Source organism: Henckelia pumila, chromosome 3 (assembly GCF_033568475.1).
Source record: "Henckelia pumila isolate YLH828 chromosome 3, ASM3356847v2, whole genome shotgun sequence".
Taxonomy (NCBI): Eukaryota; Viridiplantae; Streptophyta; class Magnoliopsida; order Lamiales; family Gesneriaceae; genus Henckelia; species Henckelia pumila.
Window position 1 is genome coordinate 170,403,218 of NC_133122.1, and position 14,350 is coordinate 170,417,567.

Consider the following 14,350-nt stretch of genomic DNA (forward strand, 5'->3'; position numbering starts at 1 on the left):
GTCTCGAACGATTCTAACGACATCCAAAAATTCAAACCTCGTAGAAATAAGAGAAACTTACTTCCAAACGGAGCACTCGATGCTGTGACTGCAAATATCAACTCGAGATCGAATTCCAACGGACGGATCGAGCTAAAAATGAAATCACAAAAGCTTGGAAGCTTCTTTCTCGCCTCTAATGGAAGAACACGGTTGAGAGAGTGAAGAGGAAGGAGAAAGAATAGTCAACAAGCTTATAAATATCTAACAAATCCCAAATTTGCATTTTAGTCCCTGAAAATCTGTAATCTCTGATTATCTCAAATAAAGTCGATTAAGATAAAATCGGGGTGTTACATCTTGGACACCCCATTTGACGGGGCAGGTTCCATGCTGGACAGAACAGGAGGTTCGAGGCAAGACTAGAGAGAAGAAGTTACCAGAGGGTATATTATACAGCAGGATTTTATATAGCTGTATAATCATACATTTCAATTTTATTTCCTATATTTTGATATGGTTGTATCACTACTGATTTAAGTTTTAGTATCAGTTGTATTTTTCTGGTTTATGTATAACATGGGTTATGTTTCCGCAAGTTTTACTCTGTTAATTAAGTATTTTTAATTAAGCTGATTGCATGCTTAAGATTGCTAGTTAGTAGGTGATCCGGGCGGGCCACACAGATATTATGTCTTTCGATATGGTTGTATAACAATTACATATTTCTTTTCTTGGGTTGTTTAAATTATTTAAGTTTCCGTTGATTTACTTTGATTAAGTTAATTGCATGCTTAAACTCTTGATTAGTAGGTGATCATTGTGGGGGTCACTACAATAACCCAGCTCCAAAGATCCATAATTCTTCTGCCTTCGAACCAAGATAAAAATGGCCATATCGAAGTGCAAGTCCATATATCTCGTGCATCAGCTCTGAAAGTCTGTCGTGCTTTAGAATCTTGCGAGTAAGGCTACCTTATCTATGTCATTGATGCATCCTGTGAGGCTTCAGATATTCAGGATATACCAGTTTTCCGAGAGTTTTGGGATGTATTTCCTGATGTGATTTCGGGGTTACCTCTTGTAAGCGGGGTAAAGTTTGGGATAAAGTTGTTTTCAGTGACAGTACCGATTTCCCAAGTGCCTTATCTTCTGGAACTGTCAGAGATGAGAGAGTTAAAACAACAGTTGCAGGATTTGATTGATAGGGGCTATATCCGACCGAGTGTTTCACCTTGTAGATCCCCAGTTTTATTTGTAAAAAAGAAAGACGGTTCGATGCATATCTGTATTGATAATAGGTAGTTGAATCAGGTAACCGTCAAGAACAAGTATCCTTTACCATGCATAGATTATCCCTTCGATCATCTGCTGGGGACTTCTATGTATTCCAAAGTTGATCTGAGATCTGGATATCATCAGTTGTGAGTTAAGAAGGAGGACATTCCTAAGATAGATTTTCGTATGAGGTATGGTCAATATGAGTTTCTAGTGATTTCGTTTGGGCTGACTAATGCTCCTGCTATATTCATGGATTTTATGAACAAGGTTTTTAGGCAACTCTTGGATAAGTTGTTGTGGTGTTCATCGATGATATCTTGGTTTACTCTTGCAGTGTTGATGAGCATGCCTATCATCTATGTATAGTTCTGCAGATCTTGAGAGAAAGGCACTTGTATGCCAAAATCAGTAAGTGTGACTTCTGGATTGACCGAGTAGTTTTCCTTGGTCATTTGATATCTGGAGATGGAGTTTCAATTGATCCTAACAAGACAGAAACAATTCTTAATTGGTTGCGTCCGACGAAAGCTTCTGTGTAGTGACCCGCACCGTGATAACCTACTAATCAGAAGGTTAAGCATGCAATTAATCAATATTAAACTAAATCAGAGTAAAATGCGGAACTTAAAGAAACTAATACCCAAAAAGTAAAACTTAGTGGTCAATTCTGCAATCCTGCCTTGGTCACCAACTAAATTTCTCATCCTTAGGAGAACTACTTGCAATCTGCCCCATTGAATGGCGTATCCAGACAACAAAAAATGACCGCAAGTGAGCATAAAATGCTCAGTACAAGAGTATGAGTATACAGTATTATATGTGCATGTACTCAAGTAAACTGGGTACGAAGACACTCAGGTCAAGAAACAAGCTCATAGACCGGGCCCAGGGCATATAGCACGCTACGTCGTTTCATCACGAGGTGGCTTCAATACCCAGTGGATAATGGTGACCTGATACTAGTACAAGTGTCCAACCATAATGGTGACCTGACACAATACTTACGTATCCAACTATTCACAACTCATAGGGTAAGCGTCCTACTATAAGATATCTCAAGATAAGGGATCAATATGCTCATGTATGCAACATACAGTCATGACATGTTGTATCATATAAAACATGCAATCACATAATACATGCAAACACATACTACATGCATACTCAATATGGATATCTCGACTTCCATACCTTACTAAGGCAGATCTTAAAAGCTCACATATAGGTTTCAAGCCTACCATGCAGCAATACAATACATAATAACCATGCAATAACTAGCATGCCAAACAACACCTATCATGCTCTAAAAGACTTAATTAAACTATAACATACTCCTTATTTTCTATAAGGAGCTAGAGTTATACCTTTGTCCATCGTCAGCCCACTGATGTCGAATGCCCCAGAGCATGGGCACAGCCTTGCTACGATCCTTGGATACCTTGCCAAAGTTCCTCTTCTTGGGCGCTACTATGGACACTGTTTGCTATAAAAATACTACTTCATACTCCAACTCTTAAAGAAAGAGTCCCGAAGCCCTTAAAATAGAGCCATTATGGGAGAGGAGAGGATTTTGAATGGAAACAAATGAGCCCCTCACGCCCGTATTTATAAACAACGATAGGAAGCTCCGATCTCCTGATCGGACATTTCGATCGATGCATGCATGCCACATTCAGATCGGGGAAGATCGGAAGCTCCAATCCCTACTTCGAAAGCTCCGATCCCTTGCATGCGGCTAGGTGTTCAAGCTCCAATGACACGTCTCCGATGATATATGTCGGAAGCTCCGATCTCCTGATCGGATGTTTCGATCACTCCCATTGCTTCTGAACTGGCTTCGCTAGTTTCGATCTGGTTCGGACCCTCCGAACACGGACGCTCCAAACTTCCCGAGCCCAATTAAGCCCAATAAACATTTTTCAGGTGTTTTTGACCCAATTCCTTGGTCCGTTAGATTATATTAAAATTCCTTAATCATGTTTTATTAAATCTAAACATGATTATCAAATTAATATTGTAAAATGGAATCGGGCTACTACATTCTGAGATTCATAGTTTCTTGGGTTTAGCAGGATACTATTGCCATTTTATTGAGAATTTCTCTCAGATAGCTAAAAATTTGACTCGGATGACGAAAAAGGATGTTCTTTTCGCATGGTCTGTGGAATGTGAGTAGATTTTCCGCGAGTTGTGGCGACTTTTGATGACAGTGCCTGTGTTAGCCTTATCGTCTGGTTCTGGTGGTTTTGTAGTCAACATCAATGGTTCTCTTCAGGGCTTAGGGTGTGTATTGAATCTGAATGGGCATGGGATTTTCTATGCCTCCAGAAAATTGAAGAATCATGAGGAGAATTATCCCGTACATGATTTGGAGTTTGCAGCTATTGTTTATGTCTTAATATTTGGCGGCATTATCTGTATGGTAAGCGATTTGGTATCTTCTATGATCATAGGGTTTGAAATATTTGTTCACTCAGGCAGAGTTGAACATGATACAACGTATATGGATGGATCTATTAAAGGATTACAATTGTGAGATCAAGTACCATCCAAGACCTTTGAATCCAGTTGCCGATGTGCTTATTCTCAAGGTGTATGTGAGTTTTAATCGTAACAGTGCAATTTCTCAAGTGGTACATGAGTGTTGTTCCTTAGAGTTTACTTTTCGCCATAAGAAGGAACAATAGGGATTCGAGTATCTTCATTGCTTTCGGAACCAGCATTGTATACTCAGATCAGGGGGCGCAATACTTAGATCCGAAGACTCAAAAATTTACACGGTTAGCTATATGAGATATTATATATGGTTTTCACCTTCACGCAGATGGGTTGTTGTGTCTTTTAGGCCATGTGATAGTTCCTAATGACTCTGAGAGACGAGATCTTGTCGCATGATCATCGCATTAGATATTCTGTGCACCCTATCAATATGAAGATGTACAAGGATCTACGAACGAGATTCTGGTGGAAAGGATTGAAAGTGTTTATCAGTTTGTGTTGCGATGCCTTGTTTGTCAGCAGATCAAGGAAGAGTTCTGACAACATGGAGGGTTGCTGATAAGTGCATTTTGTGCACTTAATTTGTATATGGTTTTACTTGACTTTTGTAATTTATTAGTAGATATTGCGTGGAATTGTTGTTGTTTTTGTGTTTGTAGGAAGTTATGGACTTTGATGCGTTTAAGTGGAATTAAGCCTAAAAGATGGAATTTTAAACTGAGATTCAAGAGTCGAAAAAGAGAAGAAAAATGCTGATTTCAAAGTCAAGGCGCGCCCGCGCCAACTGATGGGGCGCCCGCGCTGTCATTGAAGAGTTTAAGCATAAAAGTCGAGCTGAGAGGGCGCCCGCTTTGATCTTAGGCACGCCCGCGCCGATGAAGAAAGTCTGAAGAGTGTTATTGCGAAGAGAGAGCGCGCCCGCGCTGGTCATGGGGCGCCCGCGCCATCGTCTGTATGGAAAATTAGAGTCCGATTGTTTATGGAAACTTTGGGTTTTCTTGGGTTTATTTTGGAAGATTGTTAGGTCATATAAAAAGGGAATTTTCTGAGTCATTAAGCTATCTATCAGCCGCGAATACACACAATATTCTGGAGAGCACTTTGTGAGTTTTTGAGTTGAAAATTGAAGATTGCTTGGAATGAAGACGAAGACTTTTCAACAGGACACGGAAGAAAGACTACGGCTTTGTTTCTTCTTTTTATTTTTTTTTGATTGTTGGATTATGTTTGAGATATTAAACATGATTTGGTTTTTATTGAATTTGAGCATGAACTAAACTTTTCTAGTCTAGAGGTTGACGTAGCTTGGTTGAGACATATTCATGAAGCTTTGGTTTTAATGAATTGAATTTCTATAGATTAATTGTGTTTCTAGAATTGAATGTCTTCTTAATTTACTGGCCATAAATTGAGTTGTTATATTTACTTAGAATCGTTGCTCGGGAGAGGGGATTTTGAGTAGGATCAATAGGAACTACACTATTAATTGTTTATATAACTCGGGAGAGTATATAGCTTTAATAGAACCTTTAATGAACATCGTTTTACACATATCATTACATCTAGATTTTTTATAGGTATATTGAAATCGAACTGTAGTTGATACACTCTATTTGTTGCTCGGGAGAGGGGAATAGAATAATCTAAGTGTTCTTGGTTATTAATCGAAGGAAATTCATAAAATAGATTAATTAGGATTGAATATTGTCGAGACCAAGTGAAATCAAAACCTCTGGACTACTTTTCTCTGATTGATAACTCCTCAAAATTTGTGTGTGCGTGAGCTTGATTATTCCTCATTACTTATTTAAGTTTTCAGAAAATTTCCAAAGTTTGATTTTCTAGATAAAATTAAGACTATTTAAATTACAAGTATTGAATATTTTCAAATTACTCTTCGTGGGATCGACACTCTCTCTTTCACTATATTAAAACTTGACACTCGTACGCTTGCGAGATTTTTCACAAGAAGTTTTTGGCGTCGTTGCCGGGGAGTAATTTTGATTATTTTTTAGTCTTGTTACCAATTAGTCGAAGTTTTAATTTAGAGCTTTTATTTATTTTAAATTTAAGTACTAATAAATTTTTTTTGTTGTTCTTAACTGCAGTTTATGCGAAGAACACAAAGTGCGAACTCTTTTCTCTTCGATCCAGAGATTGAACGAACCGCATGAGCTTTGAGAAGAGCTAGGAGAGAAGAACAACTTAACATGGCTGAAGAAGATGTCAATGAATTGCCCTTGGTGCCAATTAGAGATCATTTCAGGTCGAAGATCCAGGCTCACTATTCTGGAATCGCTCGAGGGACAATAAATTCCAACAACTTTGAGTTGAAACCGGCCTTAATTAACATGGTTCAGCATAACCAATTCAATGGAACTGCCACAGCTGATCCTCACTTACACTTATGCAATTTTCTAGAGATTACTGATACTGTAAAAATAAATGGTGTTTCTGAGGATATAATACGCTTACGTTTGTTTCCTTTTTATCTCAGGGAAAAGGCACGGAGTTGGCTGCAGTCATTGCCGCTAGGACGCATAACAACTTGGGAGGGCATGGCTGTGAAATTTTTAGAGAAGTTCTTTCCGCCATCCAAGGCAACCCAGCTGAAGATTGAGATTAGTACCTTTCAACAGCATGATTCAGAACAGCTATACGAGGCATGGGAAAGGTACAAAGATTTGTTAAGGCGTTGTCCTAATCATAATTTTGCAGATTGGGAAAAAATAGAGTTTTTCTACAATGGACTGAATACGCCTACAAGAATGTCTGTGGACTCTGCTGCTGGAGGTACAATATTTGCTAAGGACCCAATTCAGGCTTATGATATGCTGGAACAGATGACTATCAATAGTTATCAATGGCCATCTGAACGTATGGGAGTCAAGAAGGGAGTGTACAGTGTGGATCCTCTCACATCCATTACTGCACAGCTAACTGCGTTGAGTACACAAGTTGCTGCCCTGAACAAGGTAAGTGTAACAGAACCTGCAGGTGTGTCGGTTTCCATAGAAGAATCTCATCCACCTGAGGAAGCTCAATATATAAATCCCAGAGGCTATGGGAACTATCGAGGTAACCCTCCTCCTAATACTTATTATCCTGTCTTACGTAACCATGAAAATTTTTCCTATGCCAACAACAAAAATGTGTTGAAACCCCCTCCGGGATTCAATAAAAATCAAGGTGAAGGAAAAGCATCTTTGGAGGATATTATGTCTACATTTGTTACTGAATCTAGCAAGAGGATATTGAGGACTGAAACTCGAATGGATAGCATGGAGACACATATAGGCAGTTTGGGGGCTATGATGAAATCTGTGGAAACACAGATTGGGCAGCTGGCGAATGCTCTAAAGGATCAAAATCGAGGACAGTTTCCCAGCAATACCGAAGTGTATCCAAAAGAGCAGTGCAAAGCGGTGGAGTTAAGAAGTGGGAAGAAGTTAGAAACTACCGAGCAGAGGAAAGCCGAGGAAATTGATGAACTAGTGGTTGAAGAAAGTGTGGTTGAAGAGCCCAAGAAGGAATCTGAATTTAAACCAATGTACAAGCCACAGCTTCCATACCCACAGCGGTTTAAGAAGAAGGCACTTGATGAGCAGTTTTCCAAGTTCCTAGACATCTTCAAGAAGATACACATCAATATTCAATTTGCAGATGCCTTGTAACAAATGCCTAACTATGCAAAGTTCATCAAAGATGTAATGTCCAAGACGAGGAGATTGCAAGACAATGAAGTGATAAATTTGACAGAAGAGTGCAGCGCAATCCTGCAGAAAAAGTTGCCACAAAAGCTCAAGGATCCAGGGAGTTTTACTATCCCTTGTTTTATTGGTGGTTCTAAGGTGAATAGAGCTTTATGTGATTTAGGAGCAAGTATAAATTTAATGCCTTTTTCTGTTTACAGGACCTTGGAGCTTGGAGAATTCAGGGCGACCACCATCACATTACAGCTGGCTGATAGAAGTATCATATACCCACGAGGTATTGTGGAGGACGTTTTGGTGAAGGTCGACAAGTTCATCTTTCCAGCAGACTTTGTGATTTTGGACATGGATGAAGATGAAGAAACTCCCTTGATTTTTGGGAGACCTTTTCTAGCTACTGCACGCGCATTGATTTATGTCCACAAAGGAGAACTCACACTTCGAGTTGGTGGTGAAGTAGTGATTTTTAATATCTATCACACTATGAGGGGACCAAATGAAGTAAGTACATGCAAAAGTATTGAAATTGTTGATTCTCATAATTCTTTTTTATGTGCAGGAAATACTGACCCACTAGAAAGGTGTTTGGTGGCGGATGAGGTGCTTGCTAAGGAAGAGGATTGGGAGTTACATGAACAAAAAGTATTCCTTGACAGCACCCCGAAAGAAAAAAAATGGTGAGTACTAAGGAATCTGAAGCTTTGGAAAATAGTGCACCAGAGGTATCCACTGAAACTCATGAATTGAAAGAATTTCCTGCACACTTATGTTATGCACTCCTTGGTGAAAATTCTTCTTGCCCTGTTATTATATCTGCTCATTTGTCTGCTGTAGAAAAAGATAAGTTGTTGAGAGTTCTGAGAAATTTTAAAACTTCTTTAGGATGGTCAATTTCTGACATTAAGGGTATTAGTCCAACAATTTGCATGCATAAAATTTTGATGGAAGAGTCTTATACCCCTTATGTTGATCATCAGAGGCGGTTTAATCCCGCTATGAAAGACGTAGTAAAGAAAGAAGTGTTAAAGTTATTGAATGCGGGAGTGATTTATGCTATTTCTGACAGTAGTTGGGTATCTCCGGTTCAAGTGGTGCCTAAGAAGGGTGGGATTACTGTAGTTAAGAACGAAAATAATGAGTTAATATCCACACGTACAGTAACTGGCTGGCGAGTTTGTATAGACTATAGGAAGTTGAACAAAGCTACTCGTAAGGATCATTTTCCACTTCCTTTCATTGATCAAATGCTTGATAGACTTGCTGGTTATTGCTATTACTGCTTCTTAGATGGTTATTCAGGTTATCGCACCGGAGGATCAGGATAAGACCACTTTTACGTGTCCATATGGCACGTTCGCTTTCAGGAGGATGCCGTTTGGATTGTGTAATGCACCTGCAACTTTTCAGCGGTGTATGATGGCGATATTTGCAGACATGGTGGAAGATGTCATGGAAGTTTTTATGGATGACTTTTCAGTATTTGGTACCTCTTTTGATCATTGCTTGCATAATTTTTCTCTTGTTTTGCAGAGGTGCCAGGAAAATAATTTGGTCCTTAACTGGGAGAAGTGTCACTTTATGGTTCAAGAGGACATTGTCCTTGGACATAAAGTGTCATCCAATGGATTAGAGGTGGATCGAGCTAAGGTGGTTGCAATTGAGAAACTTCCACCTCCGAAGAATATCAAGGGCATTAGAAGTTTTTTAGGCCATCCAGGGTTTTATCGGCGTTTCATCAAGGATTTTTCTAAAATCACAAAACCCCTGTGTAATTTACTTGAAAAAGATTCTACATTCATTTTTGATGATGATTGTTTGCAGGCCTTTGAAAAGATCAAGACGGCGTTGACCACATCAACCATCATGATTGTGCCGGATTGGAAGGAGCCCTTTGAGCTTATGTGCGATGCTAGTGACTATGCAGTGGGTGCTGTATTAGGCCAGCGGAGAGATAAGATGTTTCGAGCCATATATTATGCCAGTCGCACCATGGATGTCGCGCAGCAAAACTACACTACTACAGAAAAAGAGATGCTTGCAGTAGTTTTTGCTTTTGATAAATTTTGTCCATATTTAATTGGTACTAAAGTAGTTGTTTATACTGACCATGCAGCGATTCTCTACTTGTTTGCCAAAAAGGACGCCAAGCCATGCTTGATAAGGTGGATTCTACTTTTACAAGAGTTTGATTTTGAGATCAAGGACAAGAAGGATAGTGAAAATCAAGTTGCTGATCACTTGTCGAGATTGGAGCTAGAAGACGTTAAAGAGGAGGACAACATAAAGGGATTGTTTCCAGATGAACAGATCTTTGAGGTAAGTTCCTCTGTTCCATGGTTTGCTGACATTGCTAATTTTCTGTCTTGTGGTGTTATGCCTCCGGAATTGAACCGACATCAGAAAAAGAAATTTTTCCATGACGTTTAGTTCTACTTGTGGGATGATCCCTATGTTTTCAAACGTTGTGCCGATCAAGTGATTCGGAGATGTGTGGCAGGGCAAGAGGCAAATGAAATTTTGGAACAATGCCATTCCTCACCCTATGGAGAACATTTTGGAGCCACCCGAACTGCTGCTAAGGTACTACAATCTGGTTTTTATTGGCCTACATTGTTTAAAGATATTTATACCTTAGTAAAATCATGTGATAAGTGTCAAAGAACGGGCAATATTTCAAGAAGGCATGAATTACCCCTCACAAATATTTTAGAAGTGGAATTGTTTGATGTGTGGGGTATTGATTTTATGGGTCCCTTTCCCCCGTCTTTTGGGTACACTTATATTTTGTTAGCAGTTGATTATGTTTCGAAATGGGTGGAAGCCATTGCCACCTCGACTAATGACGCTCGTGTTGTAGTAAAATTTCTGCAAAAGAATATCTTTACGAGGTTTGGAACTCCACGAGCAATAATCAGTGATGAAGGTACGCACTTCTGCAATAAGATTTTTAATACCTTGCTCACTAAGTATGGTGTCAGGCATAAGATGGCGTGTGCATACCATCCGCAAACCAATGGTCAGGCGAAGATCTCTAACCGGGAAATCAAACAAATCTTGGAGAAAACGGTTAAGACAAATCGGAAAGATTGGGCAATCAAGTTAGATGACACCATTTGGGCCTACCGCACTGCATTCAAAACACCCATTGGGATGTCTCCCTACAGGCTGGTTTTTGGTAAGGCATGTCATTTACCTTTGGAGTTGGAGCACAAGGAATTTTGGGCTATCAAGAAGCTAAACATGGATCTCAAAGCATCCGGGGAGTTACGTAAATTATAGTTGACGGAATTGGACGAGTTTCGAAGTGAAGCATATGAGAATGCCAAGCTATACAAAGAGCAAACAAAGAAGTGGCATGATAAAAACATTGTGCATAGGGGATTCGAAACGGGTCAGAAAGTTTTGCTATTTAACTCTCGTTTGAAATTATTTCTAGGGAAGTTGAAATCGCGATGGTCAGGGCCGTTTCTCGTAGAGAACATTTATCCACATGGTGCCATTGAATTGCGGTGTACAGATGGAAGAACTTTCAAGGTTAATGGGCAGAGAGTCAAACACTACTTTGGCAACGAAGTACCTCCCGCATCCAGCGCATTGCTTGCTGATCCCAACTAAAGACTGGTGCAAGTCGGGCTGATGACTTTAAACCAAGCGCTTTTTGGGAGGCAACCCAAACTTTTTAGTTTTTGTCTTTGCTTTCTCGTTTTATTTTTGTTTTCAAGTTTTTACTATTAATTTTGTTGCTTTGGAAGTAATTTGGTTTTTTCTATGATTTTTTCAGGATTTTGGAGTCCAAGTTCGAGCCCAAGGGGCGCCCGCCCTATCTACAGGCGTGCCCGCGCAGCCCTGCATTCCATCCAAGAATTTTTTTCGAGACTGAGGGGCGCCCGCTCTTTTAATTAGAGTGCCCGCGCCGCTCCTACATAAAATGGTGAAAATTTTTCGAACTGGAGGCGCGCTCGCCCTATCTTTCAGCGCGCCCGCCCCGATTGCCTCACTCTTTTCCGCGCACTGAAGGCGCGCGCGCCCTTAGCCCTTGCGCGCCCGCCCCGCCCCTGCACTCATAAAATTGCCTCCGCCGAAGTAAAGGCGCGTCCGCTCTATATATTTGAGCGCCCACCCCGCACCTTCTTTCTTCCATATATCCATTCCTTTTCTTTCCTTTCTTCCATTTGTTTTCCCTAATTCTCTCTTCCGCCTCCATCTTCACGCCTCGTTCCCTTCTCCTCCTGCTTTGTTCGGCTATTATATTTCCTAATCTTCCACCTACACCATCTAATTTCTTTCATCATCTCATTGAAGCGGGAAGGTCTTACCAACATTGTCAAGGGCACGCCTCGATTTAAATTTCGGAGGATTCTACAAAGGGGCAACTTTTTCTTATCTTCTCTAATCGGACTAATTTGGAGTAAGTTCGTTCTTTTTGGTGATTATAAACGTGATTTGGGTGGTGAGTATTCCGAAATTCTATCTCTTGTGATTTGTGGGTTTTGACGTCTTATGTGATTAATCAATCTTTGGAGTTTGGATTCTATTGGATTGTCGTTGAGGCGATTGTTGTGTGTGGATTGTGGATTCAATTCAAGTTTGGGGGAGTTGTGTTTGTTGCACATTGGTTAATTGTTGTGTTACTTGGGGTGCATACTAAGTGTTTGATTCATGGCACCAAAGAAGAAACAAAAATCTGTTGCATCATCTTCTCATGCCAATCCGGAGCCGCAGCATTTCTGGAATGAGATTGTTGAGGAGCACTATCAAAGATGTCTAGGGAAAACGATACTACCGGAGCGTGGGTTTGATACGACATCAGGATTTGAGAATGATGAGTTTTTTAGTACAATTGGTCGGGCTGTGGCTGGGCGTCAATGGTTAAATTTTGTTAAGCCACCTCAGGATGCAGTCGTCCCTGTAGTTCGTGAATTTTATGCGAACTTGAAAGTAAAGCACATGCAGTTTAAAGTGTTTGTCCGAGGCCAGCTGGTGCCTTTTGATGCTCACACTATTAACACCCTGTACAATCTCCCACCAGTGTTTCACGATGAGTACGAGGAATACCGAGCGAATGAAGTGGATTACACGGCGATTCTGAGCCGTATTTGTGTTCCGGGCGCGGAATGGCGCATGGGCCGTGATCATTTACCTTCCAAATTGAAGAAGACTGAGCTAATTCCTGATGCCAAGCTGTGGTATAACTTTGTGTGTGCTCGCCTTAAACCGACTGACCACGAGCATGAGGTGACACGAGAATGAGCGATTCTTGTTTATTGCATTTTGGAGGGCAAAGCAATCGATTTGAGACAGATTTGTCAAGCAACAATTCAGGGAGTGGCGGCCGGTAAGACGACTGGCGGATTTGCATTGCCGGCACTTATCACAGATCTTTGTGAAGCAGCTGGAGTTGAGTGGGGCCAGAATGAAGAATTGATGAAAGATAATGCTCCTATTGCTTGTCATACTCCTTTTTGTATGATACCGGCTTTTGAGCACAGAACTCGCGCTGAGAGGCGAGATTTTAATGAGAGAGAAGCTGCACGGAGTGGCCCTGCACCCCGACCTCAAGCACCCCCTGTTGAGCCTGATCGTGTTGCTCTTCTGGAGGATGAATTGCGATTGCACCGTCAAGAGTTTAGGACGTTTCAGCAGACTACTGGTGTCTTTATGGACTACATGATGGATTTTACAGATGCTTTGCGACATCAGTTTCCACAGGCTGCTAGTTCGACTCATCCATTTCCTCCGTACCCACAGTGGCCGCCCACTTTTGGCCCTTCCGGTCCTGCTTATGATGATGCTCCTGGTGATGGCGACGACCACTGACGGTCGTCGTTTGTGGTACATGTCCTTTAAGTTTTCTTGTTTTAATTCTTTGAGGACAATGAATGTATTAAGTTTGGGGGAGTTGTGTCATTTCTGAATTTTGTTGTTTTTTGTTTTTGTTTAGTTTGCTTTTGCTTTTGTTTTTGTTTTCTTAGTTGGTGTTTAGGAGTTGTGTTGTATTGGTATGTGGCTGAATCTGAGAAATTCATGTAATTGTGGTTTTGGTGATTGATGTTGAGAAGTCATGAATGAAATGGATTGATGGTCAATGATGTTAATTTTTGTTTTGTAACTGAAATCCATGACTATCTGCCTAGCTGACAAATTTTTTGAATAAACGGAACCAAGTGAACAATTGAACTCCTATATACTCTGTGATTTTGCTTGAATCTGAATTTTGAGACAGACAAACATAAAAATGATTGAGGCATTGTTTGGACTTTTTGGGCCTGAATTTTATTTAATAATTTATCTTTAGTTGCCCATTTGAGCCTACACGTATATTAGTACTTTGAGGTACGAGAATTCTGAAATTTGTTGTGAAAATCATCATTTACTGCTGATGATTATTCCTTTCTGCACTGATTGAGATTTGTATGATTTAATTGTGGATTGAGACTTGTCTAGAACTAGTTCGGACATCCCTCGAGGCGAAATACAGGCATAATTGTGATTAGGAATGATCTAGGCAATTTTTTTGAAATCGTTTGAGCCTTTCAAGCTACCTTGTAATGCATGTATCCCTAATACCTTGTTTGAGCCGTATTGAAAATCGAATGGCATGCGTTAAACGTGTGATAAACCCCCATTCGTCATTATTTCAAGGTCCTACATTGACTACCTGAATAGCTTATACACTATTTCTTACCTTTAAGGGAGTAATTTGAATGCTAAATTGTTGTATGCTCCTAGTATTATTTGTGCAAAAGAGAATGGTGTGGTGGATAAATTGAAAAAAAAAAGTTGAAAAAGGGTTTGAAAAAGTTGAAAAAAAAAATGTGGTTGTGAAAGAAGTTGGGAAATAGATGAAAAATCAATGAAGTGAATAGACATAGTGTGAA